At 48.0% G+C, this 11,195-nt stretch overlaps 1 long non-coding RNA gene across 1 annotated transcript; it reads right to left on the minus strand.

Moving 5' to 3' along the window:
* Nucleotides 1-7,063: 7,063 nt before the first annotated feature.
* LOC144577671 (uncharacterized) lies at nucleotides 7,064-11,195 on the minus strand. Its single transcript, XR_013522103.1, has 2 exons — nucleotides 11,022-11,195; nucleotides 7,064-9,063 (listed from the first exon to the last, which is right to left on the minus strand). It is a non-coding gene; the product is annotated as an uncharacterized LOC144577671 (long non-coding RNA).

Below are 11,195 nucleotides of genomic sequence, written 5' to 3' on the forward strand. Positions count from 1 at the left end.
GCATGCTCTGCCATCCTCACGACAGTCTATGTGGTAGGTATTATTATTTCTGCCCATTATTCAAAGGAAGAAACTGAAAATCAGTGAAGTCAAGAAACTCGGACAAGGTCCCCCTTCATGAAAAGGTGACGGAGCTTGATCTGAGTCTCTTTACTCCCTGGACTCCCTGCAGTGGCCGAGGTCTGTAAACTTATCATCACTTATTACTTCCTTTGCTGGGCCCCACTAGGTTAATGGGAAGATGAAAAAGATCTCCAGCGACCTGGGGAAGAGAGAGCAACCATTACAGGACTTGCTGTCTTTTCATCCAGCACCAGGCTGCAGAATGCTCCCCGATGAGATAGAACAGAGTCCCTGCAAGCAAAGAGCCAAGGGGTCTTCAGACCAGATGCATGTGGATGTGTGGGCATTTAAAGATCTATAGTGTTTTCTGTTTCTTTTTTCTTTTCTTTTTTTTTTTTTTAGATGGAGTCTTACTCTGTTGCCCAGGCTGGAATACAGGGGTACAATCCTGGCTCAGTGCAATCTCAGCTCTCTGCATGCTCCACCTTCCAGGCTCAAATGATTCTCGTGCCTCAGCTTCCCCGGTAGCTGGGATTTACAGGCACACACCACCAGGCCCGGCTAATTTTGTATTTTTAGTAGTTTCACCATGTTAGCCAGGTGGGTCTCAAACTCCTGACCTGGAGTGATCTGCTCACCTCAGCCTCCTAAAGTTCTGGGATTACAGGCGTGAGCCACTGTGCCCAGCTTGTAGTGTTTTATATAGCTACCTCTGTTGCTTCCAAAAATATGATTTAAAGTAGTTGACATTTTAAAAATCCTTGCCTAGTTATGCCATTAAAATTAGAAATAAAATACACGAGTTAAGTATAAAGAGTTGGGAGCAGAGAGGTATCCAGCCTCTCATATCAGAGGGAGTGAGATGGGGAAAAGGCCTATACTATTAGATGGGGGGAGGGGGAATATGCACAAAAAAGACTCTTCTCTGGCTGCCCTTTCTCTGCTTTTCATAGTATTGCAAGGTCAACATATTCTCTTAAAATTTTTTAAAAGCCACATTTTAAAAAAAAATTTGTTTTTTCCTATCAGTATAGAAGGAGACAAATTATATCAGAAAATCCACGTTAAAGTAATAATGGCAATTGAAGTCTAATACTGGTCCTGAGCTTCCTGGTAGCCACAGCAAAAAGGCAAATGAGTTTGTTTTCTTAGTTCTTATGATCTTCCAAAAGCAAGGTTTAAGGAAAGTATAATACAGTCTGGGTTTTCCAGAGAGAGATAGAGAGAGAGAGACTTTTCTCTGCACTGAATCTCCATACTGAGGCCCAGGGATATGTCACCTGGGCCATTTGAGACTCCATGTGACAGAATGACCCTGAACAACATCACGGATGAGTTTCTTTCCAGCAGTTTTGCATTCTACATGTGGTTCTTTCTCATGTCAACCCTCAGCAACTGCCAAGGGCTCCATCAGGCACTGGGTGGACAGTTCTCCTGGAGAAGGAATAATCTGATCTGACTTGATCCAGGGACCAAGCTTGGGTCATCTGGAGGGTGGAGGATGGGCATGTTTGGGTGGCAGCAGCAGTGGCAAATAAGACTCTAGCAGCCCTGGGAGCAAGAGGAGGGCATGGGAGGCACAGACACGGGGCAGTTAGCATTCCTAGTATCCAGGACTGGACCAAAAAAGGCAAGTATTTGACTCCCTTCTTCCTCTTTGGAGGCCTAACCAGGGCATCTGCCCACCAGGAAAAGGCCTCAGCCGAACCTAGTAGAATGAGCTTTGAAATCAGACTCAAGTCCTGGCTCTGCCGCTGGTTAGCTGTGTGACCTTGAACAAGTCTCCAAGACCCTCTGGCTCCCCATTTCCTTGTCTGGAATGTGGAGATAGTCACTGCTCCGTGAGGTTGCTGAGAGCCTTAGATGAGGTAACACAAGTCAGCTTAGTATTATAACTGCCAGTCTTCTCTCTGCCTTCATTTTCTCTCCCTGTCCTGGAACAATCCAGTGTGCTAATGGCCTCCATGTGGGAGAGCGGAGCCTGATGCTTCTAGAATGGCACTCTTGTGGGTCCATGGCTAGGCTTCATTGTGCTCATGAACCCCTGAAACAATACACAATATTAAGTGTGCAGATGCATTTTTCTAGGTAGAGAGTTCACAGCTTCTATCAAATGCCCAAAGGGGCCCAGGACCCCAAGAAACCAATGGTCACTGCTCTGAGGGGTGGGTCTGACCCTCCTGTCCTGTGCCCCAGACTCTGGGCCCAGTCTCAGGTCGTCTGCCAGCCTCAAGAGTCCATTGGGCCCCACCCTGTCTGGGTTCTTCCTTTGCCACAGTGAGGGAGATGGGCAGACCTGGTGCTTAAAAGGGTGCAGCCTTAATCTGCGCTGGTACCAGGAAATAAAGGTCCCACAGTGTACTGAGATCAGGCACAGTGGCTCACACCTGTAATCCCAGTGCTTTGGGTGGCTGAGGTGGGAGGATCACTTAGGGCTGGGAGTTCAAGAACTGTCTGGACAGCAAAGCAAGACCTCGTCTCTACAAAAAAATTAAAAATTAGCTGGGCATAGTGGTATGTGCCTGTAGTCCCAGATACTCAAGAGGCTGAGGCAGGAGGATTGCTTGAGCCCAGGAGTTTGAGGCTGCAGTGAGCTGTGCCCACACCATTTTTATTTTTATTTTATTTTATTTTTTTGAGACAGAGTCTTGCTCTGTCACCCAGGCTGGAATGCAGTGGCTCGATCTCCGCTCCCTGCAACTTCCGCCTCCCAGGTTCAGGAGATTCTCCTGCCTCAGCCTCCCGAGTAGCTGGGACTACAGGTGCATGCCACCACACCTGGCTAATTTTTTGTATTTTTCTTAGAGACAAAGTTTCGCTGTGTTAGCCAGGATGGTCTTGATCCCCTGAACCTCATGATCTGCCCACCTTGGCCTCCCAAAGTGCTGGGGTTACAGGTGTGAGCCACTGCGCCCGGCAGAAACACATATTTAAGAGGTGAGCACAGTGGCATGAGCCGAGACTCTCTGCCCAGCTTCTACAATGACATTTCAAGATGGAGTCCCATGGGACCAACCTGCCTAGAGGAGCCAGCCCAGCCTCAGGAGGCAGAAGACAGTTTCTGACATTCTCCCAGGCAAGCCAGGGCCAAGGAGGAGGAGCAGGGCTTGGGACATCATTTACTCTGCTCAGCTGTCCCTAGAGTGCCCCCTCCTACCCCATGTGACCCCCATCTCTCAACCCCCGGCTAACATGTGACCTTCAGGCACGGAAAGCAGAGCCCCCTAGTAGAGAACATAGAGACCTCAGGCCTACGGTCATTTTCCTAGCCACAGTCATCTACAAACCGATGCTATCTTTTCAGAACATGGTGGGCAGGCCCTCCTGGTCCCCAGAAAATCTCTTCCATGACTGGCATCTCCCAGGAGCATCCTCCCCAGGCCGGCCCTATCGTCACTTATAAGGACTGATTGACCAGGTCCACCACCACTCAGCACCCACCCTGTCCTCTCTCCTCCTCCCATCCTCCTCCTTCCTGCCACCGCCTCTGGCCTGATTAATTCCCTGAAATCTGCCATGCCACAATGACTAATCAGGCTCATGCCCTACTAATTGGCACTCAGAGACCTGACAAATGGCTCTGCTTGTGGGATTCCGGGGCTGGGCTGGGCTAACTTTCCATGCCCAAGCAACTCCCAGCTTCCCCCTAAGACAGGTGGGTTGGAACCCTAGCAGAGAGGGGGAAGCAGAGGACCCAGGACAGAGGCAGGGCTCCTGAGCAACCCTCTGATTAACTCAGGTCTGCCACTTCCTGGCTGTATGTCTTGGAGCAAATCATCTCCCTCTCTGAGCTTGGTATTCAGACTGAGCTTAATCTCCAGTTTTAGCTCCTCAGGTACCCTGCTCCTTTTGCTCCATCCTAACCACCTAATTACAGTGGTCTAGTCTCAGAAATAAAGGGGAAAAAGGTGTATGTATTATATGTGTGCATGTGTGTGTAAGTTTATCATAAACTTTATTGATATAACCGATGTGTAGCACACATTTTTTTTTTTTTGAGGCAGGGCTTCCCTCTGTTGCCTAGGCTAGAGAGCAGTGGCATAATCACGAACTCCCTGCAGCCTCGACCTCCTGGGCTCAAGTGATCCTCCCACTTCAGCCTCCTGAGTAGTTGGGGTCACAGGCATGTGCCACCTCACCTGGCCAATTTTTATTTTTTATTTTTTTGCAGAGACAGGGTCTCATTATGTTGCCCTGGCTGGTCTCAAACTCCTGGCCTCAAGCGATCCTCCTGCCTCAGCCTCCCAAAGTGCTGGGATTACACATGTGAGCCACCATGCCTGTCCTGTAGCACACAGTTTTAAAACAATAGTAAAATATCTGATAGCCTTTTATTGTGGATTCCACAGAGCCAATTGATTCTCATAAAATGCTTTCATGGATTTTTGCCAAATTCTGGTATTAGTAGCCAATCTAGGGTTAAAATTGATGGGCAAACGTAGTTCGGGAATGAATATTGGTTGATACTTTCGTTTACGTGTTAAAAGGTAAGTTGAAAGTGAAACAATGAACTTCACTCATTCCGTAGTGATGTGAGCAACTTCTTTGTTGAATTGTATAATAATTTTGAGTACAGGAAGAACATTTTCTCAATCTTTTATGCTATTCATTTGCAATGACTATAAATACAACATACAGGCCAAGTGCAGTGGCTCACACCTGTAATACCAGCACTTTGGGAGGCGGGGATCACTTGAAGCCAGGAGTTCAAAACTTGTCTAGGCAACGTAGCAAGACCCCATCTCTACCAAAAAAAAAAATTTTTTTTTTTTTTTTGAGATACAGTCTCACTCCGTCACCAGGCACCAGGCTGCAGTGCAGTGGCATGACGTTGGCTTTCTGCAACCTCCACCTCCTGGGTTCAAGCAATTCTCCTGCCTCAGCCTCCCGAGTAGCTGGGACTACAGACGTACGCCACCACACCCAGCTAATTTTTTTATATTTTTAGTAGAGACAGGGTTTCACCATGTTGGTCAGGATAGTCTCGATCTCTTGACCTCGTGATCCGCCCGCCTCAGCCTCCCAAAGTTCTGGGATTACAGGTGTGAGCCACTGCACCCGGCAAAAAAATTTTGTTTGTTTAACCGGGCATGGAGGTACATGCCTATAAGTCCTAGCTACTCAGAAGGCTGAGGAAGGAGGATTGTTTGAGCCCAGGAGTTGAAGGTTGCAGTGAACTATGATCAGGCCACTGCATTCCAGTATGGGAGACAGAGTAAGATCTTATCTCTAAAACAGTCTGCAAGCACATATAAGTTTAATCCATGTTATTAACATATTCTGCATTTCTTTTTTTCTTTTTTAAAATGGAGTCTCGCTCTGTTGCCCAGGCTGGAGTGCAGTGGTGCAATTTTGGTTCACTGCAATCTCTGTCTCCTAAGTTTAAGCGATCCTCCTGCCTCAGCCTCCCAAGTAGCTGAGACTACAGGTGTGCGTCATCATGTCCAGCTAATTTTTGCATTTTTAGTAGAGACGGGGTTTCACCATATTGGCCAGGCTGGTCTCAAACTCCTGACCTCAGGCAATCCACCCACCTTGACCTCTCAAAGTGCTGAGATTACAGGCATGAGCCACTGTGCCTGGTCATTTTCTGCATTACTAAGTTTGGACTGTCAACAAAACCAGAAACTAAGTCTTCATTTGTATAATTTGCCAATTTCCGTGGTATAAATACTGTGATTTCAGACTGCCAACATGATGTTAGTAAATGCAGAGACGGAAAGAGATGGTTAGATACCGTTACATGGTCACCTCCACCGTACAGATGCAAGAAATGCAAATAACCTCAAGAAATCATTTGCATCTATTGAATATTTATTATACAGATAATAGCAAGATTTAGTAAAGCACTAAGGATTGATGAGTTTTGAGTATTTATTACTGTTTTAATGTGAATTTATTTAGCTATAGGTTTATATAATTTAAATTTTAATAATCACCAAATGTTGTATAAGGAAGAATTTGACTGGCTTTTGTCTCTTATTCCTGGGAGGGAGACTCTAAATCCTTGGAATTTCTCAGAGTAATAGGAGTGACTTTGTTATTTATTAGCCCTTTGGCTTGTTTGTTTGTTTGTTTGGGACAGAGTTTTGCTCTATCACCCAGGCTGGAGTGCAGTGGCACGATCTTGGCTTACTGCAACCTCTGCCTCCTGGGTTCAAGCAATTTTCCTGCCTCAGTCTCCTGAGTAGCGGGGATTACAAACACCTGCCAACATGCCCAGATAAGTTTTGTATTTTCAGTAGACGGGATTTTACCATGTTGGCCAGGCTGGTCTCAAACTCCTGACCTCAAGTGATCCACCCACCTCAGCCTCCCAAAGTGCTGGGATTACAGATGTGAGCCTCTGTGCCTGGCCTGTTTGTTTTGAGATGGGATCTTGCTCTGTCACCCAGGCTAGAGTACAGTGACATGATTACAACTCACTGCAGCCTCAATGTCCTAGACTCAAGTGATCCTCCTGTCTCAGCCTCCTGACTAGCCAGGACTACAGATCTAATTTTTTTATTATCTGTAGAGACAGAGTCTTACTATACTGCCCAGCTGGTCTCAAACTCCTGGGCTCAAGCAGTCCTCCCACCTTGGCCTCCCAAAGTGCTGGGATTATAGGCATGAGCCACTCCATCCAGCCTATAAGCCCTTTGGATCACACCTGAGTTTATGCTAAGAGATGCAATGACTCAGGATGGGGTTGGTCACCAGAAAGACGAAACAGGCAATTAGAAGGTCTTTGAGTCCCCTAATCTCCAGGAGGGGAGAGATTTGCAGATTGAATTCAGTCACATGGCCATTATTCAATCATTCCTACATAATACAACCACAATTTAAAACTCTCTCTTTTTTTTTTTTTGAGATGGAGTTTTGCTCTTGTTGCTCAGGCTGGTGTGCAATGGCACAATCTCGACTTACCACAACCTCCACCTCCCAGGTTCAAGCAATTCTCCTGAGTCAGCCTCCCAAGTAGCTGGGATTACAGGTATGCGCCACCACACCCGACTAATTTTGTATTTTTAGTAGAGACAGGATTTCTCCACGTCGGTCAGGCTGGTCTCAAACTCCCAACCTCAGGTTATCCACCCAACTCTGCCTTCCAAAGTGCTGGGATTTCAGGTGTGAGCCACTGCGCCTGGCCAATAAAAACTCTTGACACTGAAGCTCCGTAGAGCTTCCTGGCTGGTGAGCACACTGATGTGCTGGGAGGGTGATGAGCCATGATCCCACAGGGAGAGAAGCTCTGAGGTCAGGACCCTCTCAGACCTCATCCTATGTGTCTCCTTATTTGGCCGGTCCCAATTATGTCCTTTATAATAAAACTGTAATTGTAAGTATAATGCTTTTTTGAGTTCTGTGAGCCACCCTAGCAAGATACCAAATATGAGGGGGGTCATGGAAACTCCTGAGTTTGTGGCCAGTTGGTCATATGTGCAGGTGGCCTGGTATCCCTGATCTTGCAGCTGGCATCTGAAAGGAGGGCAGTATTGTTAGGACTCAGATGCTGACTCTGAGTGCTCAGCATCCAAATTGGATTGAACTGTAGTACACCAGCAGGTATCAGAATACTGTGTTTCGCAACTGGCTCATGAAATTCCTGACACTGTAGCGATCAGCTTTCTTTCACTGAGGTGGTGCAGGCACCACTGTCTGACCCTCCTGTGAGCCTCCGCCTATGCCACTCCTCCTCCTGGAATGTCCTCTTTCCACTCAGCTTCCTTCTTTACTGACCGAGCTATTCAGAATCTTTCTTGAGTGCATTCTCTGCATCAAGCACTATGCTAGGAGCTTGGGAAAGTGGAGACGATAGACGTCATCGGCAGTGGGTGCTATCAACGCCACACTCGGGTCCCCTGAGATCCCTTCACTGATTGCTCTGCAGCACTCTGCCAGCTTCCACAGGCTGTCCTTCCATCTGCTACACTTGTGACTCTTCCTCAAAGGACTCTCTCTGGGCTTCTGGAGCCACTCTTCTGCCATGCGTGAGACCCAAGGGGTCTCTCCCTTCACCTCCCTGCTAGGGCAGTTCTTAGTCAATGACTGACTGAGCATGCAAGCCCAGCTCCCTTGCCTCAGACCAAGGCAGCCCCACAGTGGAACTCCAGAGCTCCTGTTTGAGACCAGGCTGAGGCCACTGTCCATGAGTCTTGTCCTGAGATTTTACCCTGCCTGGCTTGCTTCTTCCCTGTCCTGTTTGCCCCACACCCTTCCTCATCTCCCTTGGGATCATTGGCTTAAACCATCATTTGTACACCAATCCTTGTCTCAGGGTCCAAACCACCTCTGCTCTGTGGAGCTCACAGTCCAGTGGGAACCTCCCAGCCAAGACAAAAACACCCTACATTTCTTTACAAATGAGGATCAGTGCTCTGAAGGACCAAGAACAGGGTCTCTGAAAGCTGTAACTCAGACCTGCCCAGGCAGGGCAACTCAGGAAGTCTCCCTTGAGCAAGGGGTGCTTCTTATAGGATGAGCTCTGAAGGATGAGAAGGAGTTTAGCCAGGTTAAGGAGCTAAGAAGCTTTGCAGGCAGGTGGCCTAGCAGATGCAAAGGCCCTGTGGTAGGAGAGAGAGAGGTCGGTGTGGCCTGGTACGCAGAGTGAGATGAAGCTAGAGAAATTGGCAGAAACAAGACTGTGTCGCTTGTCAGCCTGAGTGGGAATTGGGGTCCGCGTTCCGACAGGACTAGAAACACACGTAGCTTGGCAAGCAGAGGGCTGACTCAAGAGATTTAAATTTTGAAATGTATCAAATTTTGAAATATAAAGGTCTTCAAGTCACAGGAATTAACCATGTGAATCAGCCCACCCAATGAACAAGGTGACTGCATGAGCAGGGATGTTCACTGCGGTGGTGTGTGTGATAGAAAAGGAAACAGAAGCAACCTGAATGTCTGCCAAGAGAGGACAGGTTTCCGACATTGGGCTTTTCATTCATCGGATCCTCTATCGCCTTTAAAAAGCATGCGGGAGACGTTGACGCGCTCACACAGAACTCCCTCTAGGCTGAGCTGTTGGGTGCAGAAGAAAATGCACAAATTAGATTGTTGTATTCTCACCTCCCCCGAAAAGCAGGGCATATCCAGAAAACATTGACAGAGTTAACACACATACACACAGTTGCTGAAGACAGCTACCATGGTGTATGACACAAACAGTCAATGAATAGTTGAGTGGCCAACTGGCGACTGACTGACTGAATGAATGAATGAATGAATGCCTTGTTGCTTCTGGGGAGTAGAAATGAAGGTAGGAGAGAGTTTTACTTTTTTATCTTCTATGCTTCCCTATGGCTAATTGTTTTCTATTTGCATATTTTCTTTTATAATTTTAACTTTTGAAATATAATTTACATACAACAAAATGCACTGATTTTAAGGGTATAGTTTGATGAGTTTTCATAAACGCACACAGTCATGTAAACAATACAATCACTATGTAGAACATTTCCCCAGATTTTCCTCTCCGCTGGGGCCTCAGCTTTTCCTCCTTTCTGGCCTTGGTACTGAAAAAGGAAGTTGAGCCCGGAGCGGAGGCAGAAGGGACCCTGGGCTCCTCTGAGGGAGTGACCTCGTTTAATCCCCACACAGCCTGGCATGGTCCGAGGCTCCCTGTTTTGGAAACAGGGGAAGGGCAGCTCAGAGGGGGATGAACTGAGAATTCACCTCCTCCCCTGTATTTGGCTGCTGAGATGCTTGTAGGCCCTTCAAGTTCCAGGAGTGAGGGAGAAAATGTCCTAGAAGCACTTGGACCACTGTGAATGTAAGAATAGAGATGGAGGCCGGGCATCCTGGCTCACAATTATAATCCCAGCACTTTGGGAGGCCAAGGCAGGAGGATCACTTGAGGCCAGATGTTCAAGACCAGCTCTAGCAACACAGTGAGACTCCATCTCTTCAAAAAAAAATTTAATTCACTGGGCATGGTAGTGTATGCATGTGGTCCCAGCTACTCAGAAAACCAAGATGGTAGGATTGCTTGAACCCAGGAGGTCAAGGCTGCAGTGAGCAGTGATTGTGCCACTGCACTGCAGCCTGGACAACAGAGCGAGATCCTGTCTCCAAAAAAAAGAAGGGGGCCAGGCGTGCTGGCTCACACATGTAATCCAGCATTTTAGGAGGCTGAGGTGGACAGATCACTTGAGGTTGTGAGTTTGAGTCCAACCTGGACAACATCATGAAACGCTGTCTCTACTTAAAATATGAAAATTAGCCAGGCATGGTGGTGCACTCTTGTAATCCCAGCTACTTGGGAGACTGAGGTGGGAGGATCACTTGATCCTCGGAGGCAGAAGTGCAGTGAGCCGAGATTGCACCACTGCACTCCAGCCTGCGCAACAGAGTAAGAGTCTGTTTCAAAAAAAAAAAAAAGAAAGGAAGGAAGAGGAGGAGGAGGAGGAAGAGGAGGAGGAGGAGGAGATGGACAAGGTCATCCTGTTGCCCACTCTGGCCTCACATCACTGGGGCATCAGAGGAAGCAGGAAACACTGCTGCTTCTCTAGACTGTCTACTTGGGTCTGTCTCTCCGCTGCCCCCACCCCACCTCTACGAGCTAGCCCAAACCCCTCCCGCTGTGACCTGCCTGAATACAGGAGGAGGAACGAAGGCATCCCTCCCTACCTGCAGGGTGGAACGTTGGATCCAGGGCTGGGAAGACAGAAGGAAGTAGACAGGCTCAGGAGACCCAGCCACCTGCCTCGCTAAGGGCTGTTCCTCCTGCCTTCCTCTTTATATTTCCTGTCGCTTTCCCTACCAATAAAATGGTAATAATCATCCATTTTTAGCACCCCTGAAGTCCCTACTGCTGGGCTCAGGGACACGAGATAGCAGCCTCTGGCTGTCCACAAACACGAGAGACAGATGTTGTCAACATCTGGAGACAAGGGAGGCCCTGTTTGTGCCTGAGGCTGGGACGTGTGCCCATCTGGGAGGAGCGTTCCAAGGATATGAGGCCCCCATCTGTCACTCACCTGGATTGGGACTCTTCCACCCCAGAGCATGGCCCCTAGGCCCTGGCCGGGGCTCCCAGACTTGGAGGCCCTTTGGAGGGGAAGCTGGACAGGCACTGCAGCCAGGAGGGGACTTCAAAGGCTTCTCTAATCCCTGTGACATTTTGAGACACAGGAGTTGGCTTTTTTCATGCT

This window comes from Callithrix jacchus, chromosome 9 (assembly GCF_049354715.1).
Source record: "Callithrix jacchus isolate 240 chromosome 9, calJac240_pri, whole genome shotgun sequence".
NCBI classification, from domain to species: domain Eukaryota; kingdom Metazoa; phylum Chordata; class Mammalia; order Primates; family Cebidae; genus Callithrix; species Callithrix jacchus.